This window comes from Bos taurus, chromosome 21, assembly GCF_002263795.3.
Source record: "Bos taurus isolate L1 Dominette 01449 registration number 42190680 breed Hereford chromosome 21, ARS-UCD2.0, whole genome shotgun sequence".
Classification (NCBI taxonomy): domain Eukaryota; kingdom Metazoa; phylum Chordata; class Mammalia; order Artiodactyla; family Bovidae; genus Bos; species Bos taurus.
Genome location: NC_037348.1, coordinates 20,869,773 through 20,896,949, shown reverse-complemented (window position 1 = coordinate 20,896,949; position 27,177 = coordinate 20,869,773). Strand labels below are relative to the sequence as shown.

Here is a 27,177-nt window from a genome sequence, read left to right as displayed (position 1 = left end):
AGGCTTGGAGCTCCTCCACCATTGTTTCCATCCACACCAACCTCCCTCACTTTTCTAAGTTCCTGGAAAGGCTTCCAGCTCCATTTTAAATAAAATCCTCCTTCTTCACCTCCTGCTCAGGCCTCATGGTCTCTACCCTCCCCTCCATCCTTAAACCTCAACCATCCAGACCTCCTTTCAGATGCAGAGCAGAACCAGGGGAAAGAAACCTGTTGATTTTCTTGAGGGACTGAACCCAAGAATTCTGTCTTGTTGGTCCTCAGAGATTCTCCGGAAATGGATCCAAAACACAGAAAGGCAAAAGGGGAAGCAGCCTGAAGACTCCTCTTTCACGAGATCTCGTGTTAAAAACAACAGGCCTTGTTAAAACTGCACCTTAATGAGGCTCCTTCCAGGCCTAATTGTCACCATGGCAATGACCCCTAGCGGCCATCTTTAATTAACTCCGAGTCAGAGTCACCAAATGAACTCCTCCAGTAAATTGCCTGCCAGCCCAGGCAGTCACGCAGCCCCTCCTCTGTCCTTTGGCCTCCGGCACAGGTGATGGGGCAGAAAATTTCCTGACTCTACCTGGCAAGGTCAGGGGAGGGGCTTAGATCCATGACAATACTAGTAATAATAATAATCATAGAAATGATAAGAGCTACAATGCTAAGATAATTTGCATTATCTCTCTTCTGAAAGATTTACTTATTTATTTTTGGCTGTTCTGGGACTTCCTTGCGGTGAGTGGGCTTCTCGTTGTGGTGGCTTCTCTCATTGTGGAGCATGAGCTCTGGGTGTGTGGGCTTCAGTAGTTGTGGCTCACGGGCTCAGTTGCTCCATGGTATGTGGGATCTTCCCAGACCAGGGATTGAACCTGTGTCCTCTGCACTGGCAGGCAGATTCTTAACCACTGGACCATCAAGGAAGCCCTGCATTATCTCTTCGGAGTAATCCTATGAGGATTGCACTATGACTACCCAGCTTTTTCCAGATGCGGAAACAGAGGCACAGAGAGACTCAGCCAGTAAATGGCAGAGCTGAGATGTAAACACAGACTTAGAGCCACCCTTGGAATCCCCCCACTGGAGATGAAGTTCACAGGGTCACCTGCTTCTCTTGAGCACAATAAATATCTGAGGTTTCCTGTCTACTGCTTTGCAGAGGTGTGATCTTGAGCCACTGGGTTCATATCTCTGAGCTTGATTCCTCATCTAGAAGAGGAAGGCGGATTCAAGTGGGTCAGGGGGTTGCAGCCTGAATAGCCTCATCAGTTCTGTTCAGTAATGACTCCCAACTCCATCAGAACCTTCCTGTTGTCTTTACCCTGGTGTGATTTCAGAAGCAAGATGCCATGAAGGTCAAGAAATAATAAATGTGATCATCTGTGCAAAGCCCGAGCCCAGTGCCTGCCCATAGTAAGTGTTCAGTGAAAATTAGCTGTTACTGCTTCACTAAGTGAATTAAGTGGTCTCAGCTGTCCAAATGTGGTGATGGCCCTGAGAAAGACCTCCTCCAGGACAGGGCTAACAGTCGGGAACATGGGGGAAAAGGAAGCCATGGAGATGGCGCCGCAGTCACCAGTTTTAGGGTGGGTGGGTGGAAGGTTCAGGCAGCAATGGGAGAACACACTGGAAAAGCACATTATAGCTGTGGACCAAAGATGAGAGCCACCATCTTGCCCTGGCCTTGCCCCTAAACATGCTTCCATCAGCCTAACCCGAGCAGGTCCAGAGACCCATCCACTGAGGCACATTCCAGCCAGAAGGAAGCTGTAGAGGTTAATAGGCACTTTCCTTCCCACCAGGAACACTCCCTGGAACGTGCACAGGATAATTCTGCTTACACTCAATTGGCCAAAATTCAATCACATGCTCATACCTAACCCCAAGGCAGGCTGAAAATGCAGTCTTCCTTTTGGGCGTGCAGGGGGAAATGGAGAAAACCCAGGCTTTGCCACAAACCTTCAAGTTCTTCACACCACCCCGAGTAATATTTTTAAACTAAAATTTCTGACCATGTCTAAATCCTAAAGACAGTTTCTCTCTGCTGTTTTTAACATGAGCTCCAAATGTATGAGCATGGGTTGTAAAGTCCTGCTGGATGCATCTTCTTTACTTCCCACTGACCCTTCATCCTGGCTACTCTGGACCACTGGCCTTCTCTAAATCAGCCGTGCTTCCGTGACTCTACCCCTGTGCCCAGGCTTGGAATGCCATTTTCTCTCATCTTCGTTTAGTTAGACGATTACCTCCTCTCTAGAGATTTCCAGGGTCAGAGAGGAAGGGGTGAGCAGGACAGATAGGAAAGGCTGTGCCTTCAGACACAGGCTGGAGAAGGAAAAGGAAGTCTGCAGTCCAGGGCTAAAGTGGGGCCTGACCTGGAGGTACAGCAGCCTTACATGTGCAGCAGGTGGCAAGCTGGGGTACCCTTGAGTCTGAGATGGGAAAAATTATGGGTTCTAATTAGTTCATCTGCTCTCATTTGACAGATGAGAAAACTGAGACCCAGGACTTCCCTGGTGGTCCAGTGGCTAAGACTTTGTGCTCCCTAGACTGGGGGACAGGGTTTGATCTCTGATCAGGGAACTAGATCCCACATGCAATAACTAAGACTCAGTGCAGCTAAATTTAAAAAAAAATAGAAAAAATTGAGACCTGAAGACAGGCAGTAACTTGCCCAAGGTCACACACAAAGGCATACCATCGGTGCCCATACCACACTTGTATTGTATTACTAGGTTTAGTCTGCATTTGGGTGTTTTATGGGACAAGGGGGTAGTCTTGGGGGCATCATGCCAGGAGGTGTGGTTCATAAAGGGGCTGAATGGGCAGGGGGTACCCAGAGGTTCAGTCTCTCAGTTGCAATGTTGGCAGCCCCAGAAAGACACACACACACACACACACACACACACACACCATGCGGCCTGGGACCTGCACTTGGTCTGGCTCTGCAGTTCTCCTATGACTTCAGGAGGGGACACAGAGCCACTCAAGAGAGGCTATGGAGGCCGAGGAGCACCCAAGGGACCCCACTTGAATTCATCTGCTCCACTTCTGCACCTGGGTACCAAAAGCATGAGGTTGGTCCTTGTCTCCATCTTTGGTACTTGAGACTTAGGACATCATGTGCCCTCACTAGACAGTCACAGCCATCATTACAAAAATGAGCTCTGAGTGAGAGAGGCCCCCTCTGCTTCTCAGGACTGCTCATCAAGGCTGCTCAGGGATCACTGAAATCCTAAGTTCTGGGGATTCTTACTGAGCCCAGGGTTCCAGAGAGAAAAACCTGCTACCATCTGCCTAAATAAGAGACCAAACAAAGCCTGACCACATCTGGGGGCATTATTTCTTTCCCAACTTGAAAAATAAGACAAAAAGAGATGTCTACTGCCTCCTGAAGGGAGGCTGAACAAGAAAGGTGGCTCAGAGAGCCTCAGGACTGGGCATGGGGCCTGCCAAAGGGTATGTGGTCCAAGGCCACTCAGACTCAGATTCACAGGTTGGAGAGAAGAAAGAACATGCCCTGATGCTCCCAGTACCCACCCCAATCTGGTCTTTATAAGGTTAAAGGGCTGTGAAGCTCTGATCCCAGAAGGTTGGATGTCAAACCATTTCATCAGCTAGGATCTTGACTTCAAATAAAAAAGAAGAGGTAAATGAAAACTCCCCCAAACATGTGTGCCCTGAATGTCTTACTAAGGTTTAGACAGGTTCTGAGCCAATTTTAGAGGCATATAGAAGGTGAGGGCATGGTCTGCCAATGGGACACTTACCTGGCTGAAAATATTTAGCCCAGGGTTTTACCACCTCTTGGGGTTCCTTCCCTTTGGCCTCCCTACCAGCTCCATTTCCCTCCTCCTTAGCCTGTCCGGCCATGTCAGTGCCAGCTACCATTTCCTCTTACTCTCCTGGTCTTCCCTCTGCTCACCATCTTAGACCCCCATTTCTCAAAAAGGATCTCTTTGGGGGTATATCCAAGGGTCAGTTCTCAGTCATTGTACTTGGCCTGTCAGTATATAGACACTTTCAATCTCTCTTTCCTTCTTAAGGTATTATTCCCCAGACCTCAAGGATACCACTTTCTTGTTCTCCTCCTACTCAATGACTCTCCCTTTTGGTTTCTTTTACTGATTCTCATCTTCCTCCTCTCAAAAAAGTATCCCAGTGTTCAGCTCCTAGAACAATTTTTTTTTTCCTTTCTACACTCACTCCCTAGTATTCTCATCTTGCCTTGTAGTTTTAAATAAGACCTATAAGGTAACAACTTCCAGATTTAAAATTCCAGCCTGGACCTCTCCCCTGAATGCCATGCCTATAAGTCCAGTTCCTATGGGACCTTTCCCCCACCCAACTATCTGATAGGCCTCTCAGACTTAGCATGTCCAGAGTCAAGCTATCTTTTTTTTTTTTTCCCCAGTGGCACCGCTTGTGGGTTGTGGAATCTTAGTTCACTGACCAGGGACTGAACCCAGGCCCTTGGCAGTGAAAGCATGGAATCCTAACCACTGGACCACCAGGGAATTCCCAAGCTGATATGTTGTTGTTCAGTCACTCAGTCGTGTCCAGCTTTTTGCGACCCTATGGACTGCAGCACACCAGGCTCCTCTGTCCTCCAGTATCTCCAGGAGTTTTCTCAAATTCATGTTCATCGAGCCGGTGATGTTATCTAACCATCTCATCCTCTGCCACCCCCTTCCCCTCTTGCCTTCAATCTTTCCTAGCATTAGGATCTTACCCAATGAGTGGCTCTTTGTATCAGGTGGCCAGAGTATTGGAGTTTCAGCATCAGTCCTTCCAATGAATATTGAGGGCTGATTTCTTTTAGGATTTACTGGTTTGATCTCAAGCTGATATCCTCATCCCCCAGGTTCTGCTCCTCCTTCTGTCATCTCAGTTCAGGAAATAGAAGCCTTATCCTTTCAGGAGATCAGATAAAATCCCTGTGATCATCCTTGATTCCACCATTTCTTTCACATCCCACCTCCAGTCCCTCAGCAAATCATAGCAGTTTTGTCTTCAAAATAAATGAGCAATAAGCCAATTCTCACCTATCTCCACTATCCTCCTCGGTGTTTAAGGTGGGAGAAGTAGGCAGGGGCTAGAATATTGAAAGAAAGGAGAGGTCTCTTGGCTGTAGCAAGAACATTTAAGTTTTACTCTAAATTATAAGGGAGACCATTGGAAGCTTTTAAATATAATGAGATCTGCCTCTTAAAAAAAACTTCCCTAGGTACTGAGTGGGGAATGAATTGAGGGGGCAAAACTGGAAGCAGTGAGACCCGTTAGGTAGCTATTGAGATTTAGTGGCAGGATGATAATGGGGTGCATTACCTTCCTTACATGAAGAATCCCCCACCTCAATTCCCCAGGGAGGAGCCGGTCTCAGAGGCTGGAAGGCCGGCCAGGGTGTGGCTGAACCAGCTCACTCTGTGGGTGAACCCAGCAGAGGCGGTCTGTGTTTCAGCACCACTGGGTGGACAGCTCCTGCCCCATCTCAGAACTGGGAGCCTCGGGGTTCAGCCCTCTCCCAGTGCCCTATGTTGAGGCAGGTAGCTAGGGGAAGTGGCCCTGAACTGGGCTTAGGTGAACATCATTCCTTTGGAAACCTCCATTTGCTGCACTCTAAAATGGAGGTGATAACACTGTCACTCCATACCACAAGGCCGCTGCAAGGGCCAACGAGTCCACTACTCAAGGACTCTGGGCACCAGTGGATGGGGCTGCCTGGAGTGCCTGCACAGGATTGGAGTTCATTTCCCTGACACTTGAGAATTTAAAATGAAGCTGAATCTTCCCTTGAGGGAAGGAGCTGTTGGAAACCTAATCTGGGGTGTTTCCCCGGGAAGTTCCTGGTCTCCTACACCACTGTGTCACATAGCTGCTGACAAAGCTCCAGATAACTAACTGCTGCTCTGAGAGTTGGACAATCAGTCTGAATTGTTTCAGGCACAGTGAAGATTTTCTCCCTCCAATAGCAGTTTCTCCAGGATGAAATGGCAAGAGTTAGGGATCCCACTCCTGCCCTTCCCCTTGCTGGGCTCTAATCAAATCTAGTTTCTCTCAATGTGTTTAAACTGGTTTGGTTTTCTTATTTGGAGATTGGCAGAATTCCTTTTCGTGTGCACGACTTGGGGGTCAGCAGACCAAAGGGACCTTGCTGTGCTGACTCAGGCAATCACGAAGACACAGTCTTGCTGAATCAGGGAAGACAGGAGGGACTGAAAGATTTCCCTCTCTGAAATGAACTCTGGGTTTTGGGTCCCCACAGAGGAGCTATCTCTGAGCTTCCCTGAGGGATAAGGGAGCAGAGAGTCAGACTCTAGCCTTGGGTTTACTGGCAAACTACAGCGAGAGCCAACCTGGGCATCTGGAATGCCCCCACACTGCTAACCCTGCATCAGTCTGGCTCTTCAGTCTTGTTTGCCACTGCCCAGATCCACACAGTCATCTGGCCACCCACTTTCCCCTTTCTCCTTCCCTTCCCTCCGGAGTGAAGCCCAGAAGTCCTCTAGGAGCCTCCCCACACTTTGAGAGGGCTCAGTCTTTAGGCCTGCCAGTCTCCAAGAGGACCAGGGCTTAAGTGTCTCAACCTCAGAACCACCCTGCCCCCAGGAGAAAATGAGGTGGATATGGAAGTGCGGAGGTAGCCGGGAGTAGGTATCTTGGTGTGAAAAGGTGGCCAGACTGAGACCTCATTCAAACTCCATCTCCTTCTCTTTCTGCTCACTCACTATGTGACCTTGGGCAAGTCCCTTTTCATTTTACTGCTTTCAGTCTCCGTTTGCCCAACTGTGAAATGGGATGAATGTGGTTCCTCCCAGGGGGCTGCTATCAGGAGTCAATGAGATAAAGTAAGCCTTTTACCACAGCCCCAATGACTCATTAAAATGTGGATGCCCTCCAGAAAGCAAAGTGCCTGAGGAGGATCTCAGAGTTAAGGGAGACTTCCCTCACCCCAACTAGTTAATTTCCTGGTATCTCTCTAGATCTCTGTGACCTCCATTGAGGACTAGGCAGACATGTTCACACTTATTGTACAGATGGGAAAAGTGAGGCCCTGGAGGTGACCTACTCTGTCTAGGATCCCACTCTGGCTCCTCTGACCAAGACTCAAGATGAAGGGAAATGTTCACCCTGAGCCAGAGTTACCTTAAGTGCCTCTCTTCACTTCCAGGGGCTCCAGAACCCCATTTCAGAAACTTCTAAAGGAACTTGGGAACGACTGCTCCTTCATCTTTAAATGAGGAGAAGAAGACTCCTTAGATGAGATAAAAATGCAGCAATGCGTCCAGGATTTACAGACGCCCCAAAGGAACCCACATTTCCGCCCCCCTCCCCCGCCCCAAGGGGCTGATGTTTTGGCTCCAAAGGGTTTATAAATGGAAACGTGTGGCTTCACCACTCCAACTCAAGTTCTCTTGGAATCCCTGAAAGAGCAGGAGCCAGGCTCCAGACGAGTCGGTGGAGGGGCGGGGCAAAAGGCATGTACGAGGAGCCCCTAGGGCCGGCGAGGCCGCCCATACCTGCGCTAGAGTCGCTGGCTCTGACTAGTTCCTTAGGTCCCTTGGGCGGGCAGGAAGCTGAGTAGAGGCATCCGAGACGGGTCCCCGCTCCCACCCCTACTTCAGATTCCGGTGCCAGACCTCATTCTCAACCCTCAGGGCAGGAGATCTTGGGGTTGGAGAACCCTCCTGCGGTGGGGAGAGAAGATAACCATCTTAGGTCATTCGTTTCTCAGTGTCTGACTCCCGCATTTTCAAAGCCCAGACTCAAACTGGTTTTTAATTAGCCGAGATGATGGATTGTCAGCAGCTCTGATATTTTAAAATACCTTTGAAAACAACTATTACGCAAATAGACATGCATATATACATACCAGGACTCCCAAATTAGCTCTTCTCTCAGCTGCGGACCGCCACCGCAGGGTAGCGGCGGAGAAAACAGCGCGGCAGGAAGTGGAACACAGAGTGTCACGGTCAAGGCCAGATTGCACGTTGGCACCGCCAGGTGCCAAAGGCGCTCAGGTTTTAACCTCTTCCCGGATCTGCCCAGGGGTGGCGTGAAGGGCTGGGGGAAGGATACGGTTTTCACTTCCAAAATGCCCGGAAGGAGGCCCTGGCACCCACGCCTCCCAGGCCACAAAGTCTCCCCGAGACTTTAAGCGAGAAGTACAGGGTGCCTACTCCGACCGAGCTGGGTGCTGAGGGCGCAGCGGTGAAGCACCAGCGCGAGTCACCACCAACTGGGCTTCCCTGGCTTAGGCCGGTGTAGGACACAAACCTGGGACCCTGGCACTCAAGAAATCTGGCCTCCACGTCAGAGTTATTTCCAAGTAAGGCGCCACACGGCTCTACCTGAGCCCCCAATTTCCCGGCTATCCGACAGCTGCTGCCCTGGCAGGTGCCCAGCCCACAGTGGTGCTCCGTCGAACGTAATTCTTGCAGGAACCCGCCATGCTGCGGCGATTCGGGCTCCCCCTGCTGGCGCCCTAGGTAAAGACCTGAGCGCGCACTGGCGGCGAAAACTGGAAAGCTTTTTTTTTTTTTTTTTAAGCTAGGGGTTCCTCCAATCATTGTCTACCAACCCCGACCCCAGCCCCGCCTCCCGCCAAAGTTGCACACGAGAAGATTCCGGGAAGATCTTATGTTCCTACAACTTACCCTAAATGCAAACAAAATAAAGAATGCATTCGTCTAGCCAACAAATATGTTCTGAGCACTCTAAGATTAACCACCTTGAGTGGGTAGCTGTTTCTTTCTCCAGTGGGTTTTCCTAACCCAGGGATCGAACTATGTCTCTCGCATTGCGGGCGGACTCTTTACCAGCTGAGCCACCAGGAAAGCCCAAGAATCCTGGGAGCACTCTAAGATTAACCAGGCTGAGTGGGTAGCTGTTTCCTTCTCCAGGGGATCTTCCCAATCCAGGAATTGAACCGGGGTCTCCTGCATTGCAGGCAGATTTTCTATCTGCTGAGCTACCAGAGAAGGCAGATTGCTTACTAGCTGAGGTTAACCACCTTGGCTAACACTAATTGAGTGCTTACTGCATGCAAGACATTGTTGGGCTCTTCTACATGTGTTAGCTCATTAAACCCTCACAACAGTGGTAGCAGGATGGCACTATTATCTCCACTTTACAGTTGAAGACATTCAGGCTCCAAGACATGTGTCCAAGGTCATACATAGCTGGTAAATGGCTTTGAATTTAGGCTGTCCCCAGTGCCCAGGCCATCAGCAAACATTACATATGGGACACTGTGGTTTAAAAAAAAAAAAAAAAAGACACTGGAATTGGCTTCAAAGCATCTTGGTCTCTAATTTCCCTGGGGAATTTCTCTTAGAAAGAGAAACAGATGAATGTTTCATCTAGAGAGAGATGTAAGGGTTTTCTTGGTCACTTCCTGGGTATGCGTTTCCTTGTGGCACCAGAATAAGATGGTTTCCCCACATTTCAAAGAAGTAAAGTTTAAAAAAAAATTTTTTTTTCGAAACATGTAGTTTACTAGCAGTTTTAAGATCCCCATTTATCCCTTCAAAATTGTACTTCCTTTCCAGAAGGGAAGAGAATGAGGCTTAATAAAATTCAGTAGCCCATTCCTCACTTCTAAGATGAGCCAAGAACCATGAAGGAAACTGACCTACCACTGCCTCAAAGTGGACCTGTCACACTCTTCCTGAGCCTCTCCTTTGTTCCTGGGGGCTGGCAACGGGCCCCGGTAAAATTATACTGTGCAGAGTTGAGTTAGAGAATGACTACCCACCATGGAGAGTGTCACAGTGAGAAAGCCACAAACCCAGATGGAAGTCCAAGACTGTTAGAGAGAGGCCTTGGATACCAGTGCCTCTATCATTTACCCAACACAGGGACTTAAAGGTGCCACAACTGTACCTTAGGCACATGACATAAAATGGGCCATTCCAGTCCCTGATATCGATATTCCAATGTGGAAACTAGAAACTCATTTCACTGCCTTCTACTCAGCCCCAGTGTCATGCCTATACCCTGCCCCAGGCCCAAAGATTGTGTGTGGTTGCCCCTTTTAAGTGGAATAGGAAACGCCAACCCATCCAGTATTCTTGTCTGGAGAAGTCCATGGACAGAGAGAGCCTGGTGTGCTACAGTCCGTGGGGTCACATGGTCAGACAAGATTGACCAACTGAGCATGAACACATACACTCCCCTTTTAAGACTCTAAGGTTTTTTTTTGTTTGTTTGTTTTTGGCTCTGCTGGATGTTTGTTGTTTGTTTGTTTGTTTGTTTGTTTTGGCTGCACACAGGCTTTCTCTAGTTGTGGTGAGTGGGGGCTACTCTCCAGTTTCGGTGTGAGGACTTCTCATTGCAGTGGCTTCTCTTGTTTCAGAGCATGGGCTCTAGGACTCATGGGCTTCAGTAGCTGTGCTCCTGGGCTCCAGAGTGCAGGCTCAGTAGCCATGGTGCACCGGTTTAGCTGCCCCTCAGCACGTGGGATCTTCCTGGACCAGGGATCTACCTGGTGTCCCCTGCATTGGCAGGCAGATTCTTAACCACTGGACCATCAGGGAAGTCCAAGACTCCTTCTTAAGTTTTTTTGAAGACAGGTTTGTATGTTACTCATCACTGTACTCTGAGCTCTGAGCACAGGATCTGACACAGAAGTACAGGTGGGGCTGAACTATTAACAAACAAATTCCCCCAAAGCATCCCTGACTGGTGATCATCTTGTCCCTATTTGAATCCTCCCAGAAATGGGGCACTCATTACTTCTCCATGGGAGTGCTTCCCCTGTGAGTCAGTTGGTAGGTTGGGTTCTTCCTTTTGTAGCATCCTAGATCTAGTATCACCCACTGGGCTTTTCCCGAGACCTTTGAAAAGCTACTGATTGTATTGAAGCCCAGTTGGAAGGGGAAAACTGGAAAAGGGAGATTTCTTTTTCCATGGGGAAACCCACCTGAGCCCCAGAGGAGAATCCAGCCCATGCAGAAGTTGAATTCACACACAAGGGGTAGTTTGTTGGGGCTTACTCTTGAAACTCTCCTGCATGTCTGGTCACGAGTGTCTGGGAGAGGCTGGCCTGGCAACCCTAAAATGACACCATGATGGTATTTCAGATCCAGAGTGTTTCCCTGTATTTTCACATCAGTGTGAGCTAAAGGAAGTGCATATGTCCACACATGTGTGTGCATGACAGTCTCAGTATCTGAACACAGAGATTCATTCTTGGATTTCCATCTAGGCTAGGCAGGATCCAAGAACATGACCAGGAACAAGCCTATATTCTGGGGAGGGAAGGGGTGTGGCATCACCACAGTGTGCACAAGCTGGTTAATGCCCTAGAGCCAGAGAAAAAATGGGGTCCGGAAAACTCTAGGGGTATATACGCACGTATGTATGAGTGTATAAGGGGCTTCCCTGGTGGCTTAGCAGTAAAGAATCTGCCTGTCAAAGAGACAGGGGTTTGATCCCTAGGTTGGGAAGATCCCTTGCAGAAGGGAATGGCAACCCACTCCAGTATTCTTGCCTGGGAAATCCCATGGACAGAGGAGACTGGTGGGCTACAGTCCATGGGGTCACAAAGAGTCAGATACGACTTAGTGACTAAACAGCAGCATGAGTGTATAAGAGTGTGTGTGTGTGTGTTCACAAACAAACCCATCTGGGTGGATAGTGTGAATGCGTAAAGACAAAGACAAATTGGTGCTATGTCTGGGTGACAGTGCATGTGGTATGTGTGTATATTTACAAGCATTTCTAACCTGGTTTTATGACAATTGTCATTCTGTAGCTGAGCGTGTATGTATGCATGTATGAATGTGTGTATATGTGTTTATAATGTAATCCCAAGACTATATATGAATGACTAGGGGTGTTTGTGTATTTAGATGCAAAACCATATTTCAGTCAGGGTCTGGATGATTCTGTATGTGTGTGTGTTTTTCCTGCACACCCCTGCGTGTTCCATATTCCCCAGCCTCACGGACATATGTGGATGTTCTGACTACAGAGGCTGAGCCCAGGCAGGCCCCCAGGTGGGCTGAGCATGTAGGAGAGTAAGTGTGGGTGACTGCTGTTTATGGGCAACCTCACAGAGGCTTTGTCTGATGCCCACTCCCCATGGCCCCTAAATTCCTCACCCTGGCAGGACATAGGCTGTCCTTCCTTCCAGACCGTCTTCCCCCAAGGAGTCCCTTTAACTCGTAGCCCTTTCCTGGCCAGGAGGCTGAGAGTTGAGGGATATTCATCTCCGGGCGGGTTTTTGTTCCGTCTCATGAAAGGCCTCAATGGCTGGGAATACCATTCTAATTACAGGGAAGCCCAGCTTATGTGGGGGACACAAAGGGCTGTGGTCTCATAGCAGCTCCTTCCATCCGTCAAATAAGGCTGTCTAATGACGGGGTGAGAGCTGTGAATGCCTAAAACAAACTCGAAAAGGAGGGAAAATAAAGCCGCCGGGGGCTTAAAATATATTAAATTACCCTGATTAGGAGTCGTGGCTTTGCAGGAGCTGGTTGGAGAGGCTTGGGTCCTGCTATTCACTTGGGGGGGGGGGAGGGGTCAGTAGGTCGGGAGGGGTTCACAGAGCCCGGCCCATTCTCATGCTAACACCAGGGTCGCGCTGCAGGCTTAGTGGGCTGGAAAATAGAAATGAATTTGCCATAATCCTCCTCCTCCTCCTCCTCCCAAGCCCAGGAGAAGGGTTGCTTAATTGCAGCCCCTTAGAGCGTGCTGGGCACTGGGGCAAGGCCACACCCTGGAGCCTGGACCCCTCAGCCTTCTCACCCCTCACTCATTTTTCCTATAGGGCAGGTTCAGGGCCTCAAAGCAGATTCCAAAGCATTGGCGGAGGGTGGGGGGCATGTAGTGGGCAGTGTGCATGTACATGAGTGTGCACACACATTCACCCTCCCTCCTTTCGAGGGTGCCAATATTCACAGTCACCCCTTTCCACTTATTCATGCCATGCACAAACACAAATACCCCTCCACTCCTCCAAACACACCCCTTCACACACACTTCTGTAGACACAAATGCAACTCCACACAATCAACAGACACCTGTACCCCTTCCTGGGTGAACACATACAGGCCCTGCCATATCTTCCCAGGCACCCATTGCATGTACACACACTCCTCCTTCGTGTGTGTCTCCATGTGTGTCATGGACACACAGGCTGCTTCCCAGACACCAACATATCCCTCTAGACACGTCCCCTCAAACCACTGACTCAGTACAATTTCAATGCTTACAGCAGAGGAAACTGAGGCTTAGAACACAGCCAAGGGACAGTGCCACTGGCGTCAACCTGACTGCTGCAGGCCCTCGGACTGGTCTCTTTCCCACCTGGACATCAGTTTCCTACTATTAAAAGGCGGAGCTTGGACTAAATGTTCTAGAAAATTCCAGCCAGGGGTACATGTGCCTGCAGATTGTGTGGTGTAGTGTTTGTATCTACAGAAGTGTGTGCGAAGAGGTGTCTTTGGAGGAGCGAAGAGGTGTCTTTGGAGGAGCGAAGGGGTGTCTTTGGAGGAATGGAGGGGTATTTTTGTCTGTGCATGGCATGTATAAGTGGAAAGGGGTGACTGTGAAAAATCACCCTTTGGCTAGGAGGGGTCAAGGGTTAGGGGTTACTCCTCCCGCGCCGTCCCTGTCTCTGTATTCAGGTATGCTCTCCACAGTACACTCCACAGTGCACACAGTCACGATTTTCTCTTTTTTGCAGGGTTACAGACTGGAGGGCGGGCCTGGGAGTCCAGTGGCCTGCATCCGCGCACGTCCCGCTGCAGGTGGCGCTGCCGTCCCGCTCACCCCACCCACCTTCAGCCGCGCCTATCTGTGGCTCCATTCGTGCGACTTGGCGGGTTTAGGACGCCACAGAGCCCCGCAGTGTGGCGCGCGGAACCCAGAAGAGATATCCAACCCCGCGCTTCCTCTGCCCGGGACGCCCTCTGCCGGCGGATCTCGAACAGACTCGCCCGGAGGAGGCCGGACGAATACACTTGACCCTCGGGCCTGACTCGAAGAGTCAGCGCCGCGAAATCCACTGGTCCCCATACTGCGCTCTGCTGAGAAAAGCTAGGGAAGAGCCGGCCAGACTGGAACGGAGATTGCGAAAGTAAACTCCGCAGAGGGAGCGTGGGAACCACAAGGCCTCGCCGCCCCCTTCCCTCTCGCGATCTCTAAGAACATAACCTATATTCATTCTTGCCTAGAGAATTCCGTAGACAGAGGAGCCTGGAGGGCTACAGCCCATAGGGTCACACACACACACACACACACACACACACTTCTTTCAGCGGCGCGCAGTGAGCCCCCGGGAATGAATGAGCGGAGGGGGCTTACTGTCAGGGGCCAGTGGCCAGGGTGGGCGGCCAGGGGCCCGCCGCCAGCTGCTGGCGAACCTGAACCAATCGGCCTCAGAGTTTCCATCTGAGCCATGGGCGAAGGATGGCTCTCGGCAGCCGAAGAAGCCAGGAAGAAGCCCCAGAACGGAAATAAACTTCCTTCCAGCCACGCCATGCAGAAAAGACGGGGACCGCCGAAGCCTCAGAACCCTCACCCCCCTACCCTCGGGGGTCAGCCGAAGCCGCTGTCGCCCCTCCTCCCTGGAGGGCAGCGCTAAGACTAGTTGCTGACAATAGGGGCACGACCCCCACCCCGAAAGCAGTGGGGGCAGAAAGTGCAAGTGAGATCTTCCGGGCTTGGACACCCAGGCGTGCGGCGCGGTGGGCGGGCATCACTGGGGATCCAAAGAGGCTCGGGTTTAAGGTAGAGGCGGGATTGATTCACTGAACCGAGAAGTTTCAGAAAAGCACACGGAACAGGAATGGCAGATCCCTCCCCATCTCCTCTAAGAGGTCCATGGTAACTGCAGCGTGAAATTTTCAGGGGCCACCAGTACCTCCGAGGTAGAATTAACACGCAAGGGTCTACTAAGCCTAGTTTTGAGGTCAAATAACAAGTTTCGCCTGGCCTCTGCACTCCCTTCCCGCGGGAGTATTTGCACTGCTCCCTCAAATCTGGTTCCGCAGAGTTCTGTTTTGGGGATTTATCTAGGCCGAACTTTCGGGCCTGGAAGCCCCGTGCACTCTTATCTTGGGGACAGAGAAACTCCCCTGGGGCCACTCTTCAAGAAGAGCCCAAATGAAATGCGGGGAGGAGTTGGAGAGGCGGAGGACAAACCACGCTGCGTGGAGCGGACCTGGCTCACGACCTTTGCTGCGGCCAAAGTCTCCAGCGGAGGGCCCCGCCTGGGATTGTAGCTTTTCCCAAACGACTGTCCAGGCCTCGGGCCTGGCTGCACCTTTGGGTTAGGGAACTAGCTCGGGACCCGCGGGGCCCTGATCCGGTTCAACTCCGCTCCTCCTAGGTCTCCTGGGGAGGCTGGATCGGAGCCCCGAGGGACAGCAGGTATGGAACCAAGGGCGTGGCTGAGAAGGCTGAAAATGGGGGAGCCGACTGGAGAGGATTGAGCCCTTATTGCCCCCAAATCAGGCTTCAGCCGCGCCTCGGTGATCAGTCCCGGTATTTGGGGAAGCGTTCCTCCCGCCCCCCACCTGCCCCTCACTCTCCAGGCACAGTCAGCCGCCCGGAAATCCGTAGGTTCCTGTGGAAGCGCACACAGCGACTCCATACAGTTTATTCAAAGCAAATTTATGGGAGCAACGAATTCGAATTCCAGAATTTTCTCCACATAAAATAAAACTTAAAGAGGCGACACTCAACCTCTAGACCGTGAGGTGGGGTAGCCTCTTGCCGGCGGAGAAGGTATTTGTTGGATGCCCTGTGGGGCAAGAGGGAACCCCTTCCACCCCGCCCTCCTGGAGGCGCCCCCTCGGCCCGCGGCCTGTTGCCCCAGTTCACAGGGCGAAGAAGGCGCCCGCCAGACTCCGCGGCCACAAAAGGAGCCGCAGCGGGCTGGAGGCGGCCCAAAAGCGGCGGCGCAGAAATGCCTGGGTTCTCCCAACACAGGAGCCACCCGAGGCCAATGTATAGCCAGAAACTGGAGACAAGGGACTTTCGAGCCGTCCCTAGTTTAGAGCATTTCTCCCGAAGTCGCCCTCATCGTTCCCTTGTCTGCCCTGACGCCAAAGGCTCACCCCATCAGTTACCTCCTTTTATCACAAAGAGATGCGGGATCTTGTTTTTTTTTTCCTAGAATATTCCAAAAATGAGCGGCTGTATTTGGGTGAATTCCAGTGGGACCGAGCTTACGTCCTTCGGCGTGATGGCGCTGCCAGAGCTCGGGTAGGATCTCCGTGGGCCCGGCGCGGGCACCGGGAGGGGCTAGGGACTCAGGGCCACTGGCGTTTCTGGGGAGAAGCGCAAGCCAGAGTTACCGCAGCTCGTACCACCGAAGCCTCTGGTTCTCGTGCTCAGATCCGGCGTTATCCGCTGTCTTTAGAGGAGAACCCAGTCCCCACCGCAGGTCTGCCCCAAGCCGAGATGGTCACACCTGTCAGCAGTATAGCAAGACCCTAAGTGTTCTACCCAGTCGTTGGCAAGAGACTGGAGCCTGGATTTGCAGTGGCTGCCTGCGTTCAGTGTAAAGGGAACGGGCTACGAAACCCCAATAAACTGCGGTTTTCTAAATATCCCGGGTTCCTAAACCCCGTGTATCAACCACCAGAAGCCATGCAAGGGCTAGGCGGCAGAACGGGGCTCTCGGCAGTGGCTCTGGGCTTCTATTTGTAAAACAATAAAATCCAGAGAGCCGAATGAAGACAAAGCCATTTTTAAACGTTCGATTGGTGAAATCTCCACACTTAGCAAACACTTTCATTTTCAGAGCTGTCTGTTGCCGCACACAGGTCCAGAAAATCGATTGTGTTTCCTGGTGAATTCCACCCAGGTAACAGAGTCCTGGGAACGCAAGCGGGTGTACAAATGTTAGAAGGAATGGATGAGAGGCTAACAAGTGAGCCCCCAGGACCAAACGCCTTTATAAACTCACTGGTGTGACTTTGCTGGCATCTACATTTTTTTTTTTTTTTTTTGCCTATTTACGCTGCTTCTATACCCTCCGTGGAGCTGTCATGGTTGTACGGGCCTAGCCAGCCTCCCTTTTTCTCCCTTTGCTAGGCAGAAACCTCAGTCGCTTCTGCCAGAAGCTACCATTCGGCCCAGCGGGGCCAGAAAAGGTCCCCTTTCCTTGTACCGTGCAGATCCTTACATCCTGTGTCCTGCGTGCTCACGCCTTAACAGTCAGACACGGGTATGGGACCCTCCTGGAGAGAGGGGAGCAGAAGATAAGACGTGCAGGGGCCCCAGCCAAGGTTGACAGGCACCACGGACACCTCGGGCCAGCGTTTCCAATATATGGCCCCACGTTTGGGAACTCCTGGGTTTTGTGCAAGTGCGTCCACAGGACCCGGTAGCCAGAACACAGGACTAGCCTTTCCGAAGACCGGGCGTTCTGCGGGCTGACTCCTGTCAATAGGAGAGAGGTGGGTTATTGACCTAGCGGCCTCCTCCTCTCCATCTATTGTCGCAGCTCAATCACGCACTTACCGGAAGAAAAGCGAGTTTATCTTAGCCTGGAGGAGTCTCGTGTTGCGAGTGTGTGTGTGTGTGTGTGTGTGTGTGTGTGTATCTAAAGGGTGGGGGAAGTTCTGCAGCCACGACTGTGCAGATGGGTTGAAGATAGACACTTTCAGAAAAGGGCCAATTTCCCCTTCACAATGAGCGCTAAGTACCTGATAAATGGGGCTGGTGTTTATTCATGAGCAGGTACTTTGGAGATGGCGATTAGAACAGCCGCCCTCGCCGCCTCGCCAAGGTACTTAAGGCCGGGCAGGTGCAACGCTGCGCGCGCCCGGAGCGCACAAAGCCCGCGGCCGCAAAGGCATGGGGAGGGGCGTGAATGAGGGCCGCGCCGGGCCCCGAGGGCGCGCGGCGCGCAGGCACCTAAGCCCTTTGTTCCCGGTCCGAAGCCAAGGCCACTTCACCAAGGGGCGTCCCGGGAAAACCTCCCCTCTCATTACCAAGAATTCCCCTTCGTCCCTCCTCCCGTAGCCCAGCCGGGCAGCTCTCGGTCTGGCGGACGCAGGGACTCAGCGTGAGACCAGACTGGGCATTTGTGTAAACGCTGCCTGTAAGCTGGCTATTAGCTAACCAGCCAAGTAACTCAACAACTAGGAAAGCCACAGAACCCGGGCCTGGGAACAGCGCAGGCACGCGGCTCGAGCCGCCCCCGCCGCCGAGGCGCCACCTCTGGCCGTGCGGGTAACCTCGGGCTTTCAGGTTTTGTTTCAACTCCAAGGGGAGAAAATTGGGGTCTGTCTCTTTCCACAGCTTCCTGGCGCCAAGGTCGTGGGACAGACCGGATCTCGGCCTTGGAGTGGCTCTGGAATCCCTAAGAACCTCCAGCTTTTGCCCACGATCGGCGTCTCGGAGCGCGAGGAGGGCGCAGCTGGTGCGCCGGGCCTTGGGGGACTGAGAGTCGGGTCCCCAGCCTGCTTGGACGTGAGCGGCCGAGTATCTCCCTTGGAGTCCCATAGAGTAACCTGTGTCTCTCACCCCCCTGGGGCCTTACCCCCATCCCAGGCAGCTAGGGTGCTTCGTATTGGCCATGTCCAGGGGTCTGGGGCACTCAGACAGTGGAGGGGACACTGTTGGCCTGTTGGCCTGATATCCTCAGGCTGTCTGGTTGCCTGTTTTTTTTTTTTTTTTTTAAATAACTGTTTTGAAAACAGATTTCTCTCCAGTTCGGAGAATCAGAGAGGAGAAATCTATTTCAAGCAAGTTGGATTCCTGGTGGGGAGAAAAATTCTTTTGACCGTAAATAACAGGCAGGGACCTGACCTGACCCATCACAAGGCAGTTTTTTTCATTTTCTACCATAAATAAGAATGAGGCGGCTCTGCCACTCGATGCAAATTGACCAGGCGATTGTAGACATTAATGTTCATTATAGATATTTCTTGGAACCTTGGGCTTAGAATAAATTGCAGATATAAGAATCCCAATTCCCCAGAAAATCCGCCATCTGGGATGTGAGTGCAAACCAAAAGTGGTAACCCAGAGGTGAGGCGGGGAGGCAGGTGGGGGCCAGTCCAGCACCCATGGACCCGATTGTGCCACCATCAGCCAGTCTGCAGCCCAGTGAGACCCAGAGCCAGCCCGACGGGCAGCCACGGTTAGCTTAAAGGCATCACTAGAGAAGGAATGGATAAAGATGGTTGGATAGCATCACTGACTCGATGGACATGAGTTTGAGCAAACTCCAGGAGATGGTGAAGGATAGTGAAGCCTGGTATGCTGCAGTCCATGGGGTTGTAAAGAGTCAGACACGACTCAGCGACTGAACAACAGAGAAGCAAAGCTTCCCCTTGTGTCTCCTGCTAGGAACTGAGTTTGGATTCCAGGGAGCAGTGTTCTCCAGGGTTACAGCCTGCGTCACCTGCTCTAAGGGGATTGCGGGCCGCTAGCCTCGGAGAGCCTGAGACATTTAGATGCGGCCCCCTCCTTGGAGTGTCGAAATGATTCCAAGGCCATGCAAGTAGCCTCTGCCCAGCAGCCTGGAGTAAGAGGGAAGGGGCAGTTGAGGAGCTCGGGACAGAGCCTTGCCACTCCCTACGCGCCCGAAAGACATGGAGTGGATACTGCAGGGCCCTGGAGGCGAACCTGAGACAGATGTAGTGCGGCTCAGCCTCCTCTGTTGTTACCGTAAAACACTGCTGGCCCTGGCGTGGGGCCCCAAATTTAGGCAGGAGTGAAAGATTGGAACGAGTGCAGGCGGTGGTGGAGACTACAGATGACGCATCGCAAGGCAGTTTTTATATTTCTATTTCCAAGACCTTTAACGCGCACCCAAAAGATGCAGGTGTGACCAGGAGGAGGGCCAGCAATGCTAACGCCCACGATTGACTTTCTTAGCATTACAGATTTAGAACATATCAGAAAAATAGAATGAATAGACTTCCTGGAGAAGTAGATAAGCCCGGATGTAATCTTTGGCCCTCCTAAGGTTGGCTTCCCCCAGCTGAAAGTTTGTTTTTCTAAGGAAGCTTTTTGGGCAAATGCAGTTTGTGCTCATGTGGGCATGGGGCATCTCGCTCTTGCAAAGCCCCACTAGGCAGTCTAGTGAATTAGGCCATGAGGCCTGCTAAGCTGGAGCCCTGGGCAGAGTCCCTCAGTAGGGTGCCCCCTAAGTCCGACCTTAGACCCGCCAGTGCCAGAACCCTTTTACCAGGAAGAGCTTTATCAAGTTTTGGAATAAGTTAGGGCAGGAGTCTCCTATGGGTTTTTTTTTTACTACAGCTGTTTCATCAAAAATGACTCATACATTGATCAGTTGATGATTGCTCCTGGAAAAGCTGGGAATATCTCAGTAACCTAGCATCCTGCCCATCACTCTCCCAGTGACTGATGTAGAGTGCACACTGCTGAATGCCAAGTTCTGACCAGAAGGCTTCAGACTAGAGCTCAAACTCCTTGACCTGCTGGTCTTGGTATGTGTTGGCTCTTCCTGGGGTCTACCTCACACACCAGCTTCCTCCTCACAGCACCAAGGCTCACCATGGATGGAGTCGGACAAGGTAGCACTCAAGATGGAGCCTGTTATGGGAGAACCCGAGGAAACCCACCTCTTCCTGATCATCTCACATCTTCCCTCTGGGTTTGTGATGAAAGAGATGAGGGTCAGGTTTCTCTGACCCTGAAGAGTCTGCAGTAAAGGAAGCAGCCCTTCAGCCCAACACCTTGACATTCAGGACCTGTGAGGTAGTGAGTGGGCTGAGACTACAGTCTGATGTCTGCTTTGACAGTGACCTTGGGGAAAGACCCTCCCCATCTTCAGTTTCCTCACCTGCCAAGGGAGGAGGGTTTTCAAAGAAGAGCCTTAACATCTCTAATCTGAGGCTCAAATAAGTGTGAGAGAGGGCTGCACTGGGAACTCCTGCAGACTTCTGAGGATGCTTGGTGTCCTCCCAAGGGAGTGAACATTTCTTTCTGAAACCTGGTCCTTTGATAAACAGTGTGATAGTGGAGTTAGTGGAGCCAAGTTGCCTGGGTTCAAATCTGACCCAGATCTGCCATTTACTAGCTTTGTGGTCTTGGGCCACTTTATTCTCTGGGCCTCAGTTGCCTCATCTCTGAAACAGAGATTGATAATAATTAAGGGTAACTGGGCTAATCTTCATATATACATGTAATGCCCCTAGAAGCATGCTGGCATGGGCAAGCTGTTAAAATGATCTTCCCAGACCCTGGATGCAGTGTCACCCCTTCCCATCCCTCTTAGTCTCCCCCACTGATGATCACCGTTTCTGTCCCTGCATCACTGCCAGGATCACAGCTCTGCCTGGGTCTGGGGAGTCTGGGAATGGGATGCAGGAGGGCAGGACTCCTGTGTATTGCCCATCTGATGAGTACATTGCCCATTTGATGAGTACATTGCCAAGGAATCTCTGCCTCAATCCTTTACTTATTTTCTGAGATGGAAGGAAGTTGAGTCATCTCTCTCTCCCCTTCTCTCTCCTCAATTCCACCCATAGGCAGAAATAGCTGTGTGAAAACACATGCCCTTGGCTCTGAAGGGTGAGCAAGTAATGGAGGCCCAGTTGATCTATCTCCACTACAAGGGATCCTGCTCAGAGGTGAGTCAGGGTGTACTGCACAAAACAATTGACATTTTCTTCCCCTTTCAACACAACAGGGAAGCTCCAAGAATACTGGGTGGGTGGCCATTCCCTTCTCCAGGGGATCTTCCCAACACAGGGATCAAACCTGGGTCTCCCACATTGCAGGCAGATTCTTTACTGTCCGAGCCACCAGGAATAGATGTATGTGTACTCGGTCGTGTCCAACTCTTTGTGACCCCATGGACTGTAACCTGTCAGGCTCCTCTGTCCATGGGATTTTCCAGGCAAGAATACGGGAGTGGGTTGCCATTTCCTTCTCCAGAGGATCTTCAAAACCCAGGGATCTAATCTGAATCTCTTGCAACTCCCGCATTAGCAGGCAGGTTCTTTACCAGTTGAGCCACCAGGGCAGCCCTGAGCCACGGGGAAAGCCCTCTCTAAATACACACATACACGACTGTCAGCTCCCCAAGAGCAGGGGTTATTCTGTTCTGTTTGCTGTTGTAGCTCCAGTACCTAAAGTGATGCCTGCCCACAGAACAAGCACTCACTAAATAACTATTTAATTAGTGAAAGTAAGAAGTGTCCCCACTGATCAGATCAACTTCTGTAGCAGGGTCCAGTGTTCATTTATTTTCCTCATCAAGAGGCAATGGCCAGATTTTAAAATAAGAAAGAAAAAAAAGAGAACTCTTCATCTCAGATTTCTCTTCTTAGTCATCTTCTGGCTCAGCCTCTAATTCTCTTGATTATCTACAAAGTCCTTCTTTGAACATCCCCCCAACACACAAACATCCCTGTAAGGAGTTAGACTCCAGGAGGGACAAGAGTTTAAGGGTCTGTGTTTAATTCATCACCTTCAAAGACACTAGGGATCCGTGTGCCCTCCTGGGGGTCTGGGTTATCTTGTACAGAATGGAGCAGCTGTCCTACCAGAATCCAGACACCTCCTTAGATGCCTGGTTGAAGCATGTGCTACTGCTAAGTCACTTCAGTCGTGTCCGACTCTGTGCGACCCCATAGATGGCAGCCCACCAGGCTCCCCCATCCCTCGGATTCTCCAGGCAAGAACACTGGAGTGGGTTGCCATTTCCTTCTCCAATGCATGAAAGTGAAAAGTGAAAGGGAAGTCGCTCAGTCGTGTCCGACCCTCAGCGACCCCATGGACTGCAGCCTTTCAGGCTCCTCCATCCATGGGATTTTTCCAGGCAAGAGTACTGGAGTGGGGTGCCATTGCCTTCTCCGTGAAGCATGTGGAGACCAACTAGTATCAGTGTTTTATTTTCTGAGGGGAGGGAATGTTCCTTTTTGATAATGCAAAGTGACAGTAACATCATTGTCATTAAAGAAGACTGCTGTTAAAACAATAATGGCTTTCCCTCTTGGAAACATTTACTATGTCTCAGGCACTGGAACAAACACAACATCTTATTTTATCCTTACAAGACCCTGAGATTGATTTACAAGCCCATTTTACAGATGAGGTAATGGAGAGCTGGCAAAACTCATAGTTTGTAAGGGAGAGAGCCAGGGTTTGAACACAAGATTCCAAAGGTTGAGCTGTTCACCCTCACCTTCTCTACCTTCTTTCTCTGATAAGGAAAGCAAGAGTGTCCATGTGAAAGGTGATTTGGGAGGCATTTGCAGTGACTAGCTCAGAAACAAAGCTCAAATGCTGGTAATCAAACACAGTGAATTTGAAACTAACAGAACATTGTAAGTCAACTATACTCCAACAAAATTATTTCAAAGAAATAAAATAAAACAGCTTGCCCAAATTCAAAGCCCACCTGAACCGCTTTCTGCTGTGACACTGCAGACAGTTTACTTAACCCCTTCACATCCCAGTTTTCTCTTCTGTAAAAGGGGGGTAATAACAAGACCCTGTCTCCTTTAGTTGGAAGGGCTGAGTTCATATATATAAATTATAAATTATTTTCTCAGCCTATATCAGAGTAGTATTTATATTGCCTTCTTCGAACTGCTGCCGTAAAGTTCCTCATTCTACCCCTCCATGAATTGGACATCTTGGCTATTGGGACAAAAAAAAAAAAAAAAAGCAGTTTATCCAAGATGTCACGATAACCCAGAGAGAATCAGATTAGACTCAGACCAGAAGTTCTCACGAGGAAGAGGAAGGGTCTAGAGCAGACTTTGCAGAAGGTTTTGAAGGAAAAAAAACGCTTCCTTTTCCCTTTTTAAAAAGATGTAAACATCTTCCCAGGCTCCTCTGACATCAGCTTGTCAGTGATGAATCATCGGGAGCAAAAAGACACGCACTAGGTAGGTCACAGTCTCCATTTTTAGTCAACTTCTTGGTGGCCCGGCTGAAGCCTTGCAGGAGGGCCCATGATCTTATGCAGCTCAGGAAACCTCAGCCCCTCCAAGTCTTCAGAGGACTGGGTTAAATGGAGAGGGAAAGACTAACAGAGACTGAAGGCCTCCCTTCTGGTATTTCTTTTTAAAATCTTAAAGAAATTTGCACAGGGTTTTTTTCCTTTCTTTTTAACAGAGTACATGGACCCAGCATTTTCCTGTTAATGCCTGTTTGTGAATGAGATCTTGTAAGTAATAGAACAGAGGGAAGCAGTCCCTGGGAGATCTCTCAGTTTGAACCAGTGTTTATTTAAAACAACAGCAGCAAAAACCCCTCAATCCTCAATGGTTCCTAAATTTATATGTACTTGATTCTTTTTTTTTTTTTTATGAATCCATCCAGAAACCATTTCATTTATCATGTACCAAGCCCTTGGCAGTGCAACTGAAGATGTTAAGAGAAGCAGAGATGTGGAGGAAATCCAGGCAGATCTCCTGGAGGAGGAGACACTTGCTAAAGTTTGGCCAAGTGAAAAATGGAAGGAGTGTATTCTTAGAGGGAGAAACTTCATCATGACTAGAATTCCAGCAGTAAGAAATCTGGGAACTATACAGAGAAGCAGGAAAGGAACGCAGAAGGGAACAGTGTGAATTGAGGGAAAAGCCCATCTCCCCCTTTTTATCTTGCTGCTTCTAACTGGCTGTGAATTTAGAAACCAGATAACATGGATGTTAGGATTGTGTGTAAAACATCAGTATATAAACAACCTCAGAGTGAATATCTGACAATGAAAGGCAGGAATGGGAGGGAGGCAAGGTTTGGGCCACTGGTACCAGCTAACACCTGTCCCTGCACAGAATCCAGTAACCGGCCACAGTGGGAACAGCCAGAAGTCCTAAGCCATAAAAAGGGAGGATATCTTACGGGCCCCTGCACCGCCACTAAATCACAGCCCACTCCCACCCCACCCACCACCCTTTAGCCCAGGACCTTAATTTAGGTGCTGGAGATGTGGGGGGAGGGAATGTCCATAGTTGATTCTCCCTAGAGCCGAGCCACACTCGCGCCCCTGCAGTTCTCCAGAAGGAGCCTCAGGGCCTGGGGAACTAGATTCTAACTGCGGCCCCTCCTGCAGAATCTGAGAGAAGGCGAGAAAGAGCAAGATCCGGAACTAGCGCGCAGAAGCGGAGACCAAGGAGGCTAAGCCGACCAGAGATGGATGAACTAGACGCCCCTGGGAAAGGCCGGCGACTTCACCGGATAGACACGGGGCACCCTTGCCCTCTGTGCCTCCCGCCCCAGGCCCGGGACCCTTCAGAGCCCTGGAGAGGCAGCGCCCACCCCGCCCCCAGACCCGGCGGGGGTCCCTCCCAGCCTCCCATTCTCCTTGCAACACACCGCCCTCCGCCCTGTTTCTCTGGGTCGCAGAGTGCGGGGCTGGGGGGCGGGGCAGAAGGGGTGCGGCGAACCCCACCAGGGCTTCTTACCTAAGCGCGAGCATCCGTCCGACCGAGCTCGGTCTGCTGCTGGGACTGCGGGGCTGGGGAGGCTCCCACGGACTCGGATCGCGCCTCCCCCCACCGCGCCCCGAGCCCCCAGACCCTTCGGTGGCCCCGAGCTGGGGCGCCGGGACCAGGGGACAGGCGCCGCGCGGGCGGGAGGAGGCGGCTCCTGCGGGGCTCGGCGGGGCGGGGCGGGGGCGTCTGCTGGGCCCCGCCCGGAGGGGACTTGGGAGCTATTCTCTCTGGAAGGACAAAGGCGGCCGGGGAAGGCTTGGCGCCCCCCAACCCCCATCCCCGGGGCCTGGCCCTGAACTTGAACTTGTACTTGACACTTTGTCCGGAAGGTGGCGAGGGAACCCATCTGAGCTAGGACGGGGGGCTAGTCCGTCCACCTCTCCTCCTGGGGAGGGAGCGAACCCGGCCTCTTCGGCGCCGGGAGGGAGCCCCTGCCTCCCCAGGTGCCCTCAGGGCCCGGTGCGCCCCCAAGCGGCCTTGGGCTCGAGGGTCGTGGGGTTCCTGCCCTCCCCCTCGGAGAATCGGGGTGCGAACCAAGCCGTGGGTCTCCCGCCCGCAGGAGTAGGCGCGGACCCTGCGCCCCCGCCCTCCACCCTACCCTACCCCACCCCACCCGGAGCCCGGCCCGCAGCCGGAGCCGCGCGGGGCCTGCCGGATTCCCTGCACGTCGCGTCGGCGGCCGCTATTCAGCCGCTAATTGAACGTTAATGGCAGGTGCGGATGAGGTCACCGGAGCTGGCTTTTCTCACACATTTTTCATGCAAATTCGCGAAACTCTAAACAAATTTAAATAAAAAGCTCTTTGTGCCTCGCGCCCCTCAGTCTTCTCCCTCCCGCCCGGGGTCCTGGCTCCTCCCGGGGCCCTGGGGCCCCGAGCCTGCTGCCCGGCGGAGCGCGGCACGCGGGGGGGACCTGGGCGCCCAGGGGCAGCGCCGCCTGCCGGACGGCCAGGCCCACCCCGCCGCGCCGCCGGCGGCCCTGACCGCAGCCCCCTGGGCGCGGTGGAGCGGGGATGAGAGACGTTTCACTGGGGTTGCCTGGCAGGGGAGGCTGGTAGGGCGCCAGGCACTTAGGGAGGCCGCGTGGGCAGGGGTTTGAATGCTTGGCATCTGGGCAGGTGTGCCTGTGCCGACATCCTGGCTGCACCCATCCCTGCACCCACCAGCTACCTCAGCCTCACTCTCCCCGTTGGTTAAACAGGAATTAATACAGTGCCCGTTTTGTATAGGGATGTCTGAGGATTAAACCATGATTTAGGACATGAGCAAGCACTTAGTGCCTGGCGCAAGAAAGTCTTGATAATTGTCTGGGGTCCCAGGGCCTTGTGAAAAGGGATGCTGTCATATTGCACATTCATAGAGAACCTTGTCAGGGTCTTTCAGGAGATTTACGAAGCCTTGCATCCCATTCTGGTCACAGAAATGAGATCTGGAGCCCAGTGCCATTGCTTCCCAGCTGTGTGAGTGTGCACGTGTTTCTTAGCATCTCTGAAGCCTCTGTTAGCTACTCTGTAAAATGGGATTAAGTCTTATGGCAGTGGGGGTGTTTGTCACTATGAGGATTAAATGACAAGACACTGATGGAGGTTTGGGAGCTGCCTCAAGATCCAGAACCTACAGAACCCCGTTTCTGAGAGTAGCACACCTAAGATTGCCACCCTCAAGGCTAGAGGTAAGCCTGGGACCCGGCAGCCAATGGCCTCCGTCCTCTTAGCCAGATGAGCCTAGCCCAGGTCAGGGAGACACTTCCCCAGACCTTGGGAGGGCTTCTTGGATCCATACCAGGGACCCACCACACCTGAC

General features: G+C 51.7%; 1 long non-coding RNA gene across 1 annotated transcript in view; it reads right to left on the bottom strand.

The window, feature by feature from the left end:
• Positions 1-25,919, bottom strand: part of LOC132343339 (uncharacterized) — a 35,365-nt gene extending 9,446 nt beyond the window's left edge. Inside the window, exon 1 of the long non-coding RNA XR_009492107.1 lies at positions 25,346-25,919. This is a non-coding gene — a long non-coding RNA (uncharacterized lncRNA). The remainder of the gene's footprint in view (positions 1-25,345) is intronic.
• Between the last annotated feature and the right edge of the window lie 1,258 nt (positions 25,920-27,177).